The sequence below is a fragment of the Lupinus angustifolius genome, chromosome LG05 (assembly GCF_001865875.1).
Source record: "Lupinus angustifolius cultivar Tanjil chromosome LG05, LupAngTanjil_v1.0, whole genome shotgun sequence".
Taxonomy (NCBI): Eukaryota; Viridiplantae; Streptophyta; class Magnoliopsida; order Fabales; family Fabaceae; genus Lupinus; species Lupinus angustifolius.
Genome location: NC_032013.1, coordinates 9,763,305 through 9,763,982, shown reverse-complemented (window position 1 = coordinate 9,763,982; position 678 = coordinate 9,763,305). Strand labels below are relative to the sequence as shown.

The 678-nt window shown below is 39.2% G+C and overlaps 1 long non-coding RNA gene across 1 annotated transcript in view; it reads left to right on the top strand.

Annotated features, from left to right (window-relative positions):
- The window catches only part of LOC109347687, an 18,896-nt gene that overhangs the window by 732 nt on the left and 17,486 nt on the right, over window positions 1–678 (top strand). The gene's annotated exons all lie outside the window — the stretch shown is intronic.

Genomic DNA, 678 nt, shown 5'->3' with positions numbered 1-678 from the left:
GAAACACAGAATGGTCCTCAGATGGATGCTTCATAGCATCAAAAATATTAAACCGGACCACAATATCACCAAACTCCATAGATAATGTTCCAGCATGGACATTTATCTTGGTTCGGGCTATTCTCAAAAATGGTCTCCCCAAAATAATAGGAACTATGTTACGAGAAGATCTCTCTTCCATATCGAGAATATAAAAATCAGCAGGAAAAATAAGTTCACCAACCCGAACCAAGACATCCTCTATCAAACCAGCAGGATAGGCAGTACTCATGTTTGCTAATTAAATCACTACCCGAGTGGGTTGCATAGGACCAAGTGAAAGAGACATGAAAACAGACATAGGCATAACATTAATCGAAGCACCTAGATCTAGCATGGCATTCTCAAATTTGCTATTACCTATTGTGCAAGGTACAGCAAATGTACCTGGGTCCTTACATTTTTCAGGAATGTGAGGAACAGGTTTACCTATTAGTGCGGAAACATTTATGTCCAAGCTGATCCTCTCTTTACCTTTGAGCCTCCTCTTGTGAGTGCACAACTCCTTTAAATTTTTTGCATATCTTGGAATTTGTTTGATTGCATCAAGTAAAGGTATGTTCACCTCTACCTTTCTAAATATGTCCAAGATCTCCTTGTCTACCTCTTCCATCTTCTTACTTTGAATGGGTCTTGGAG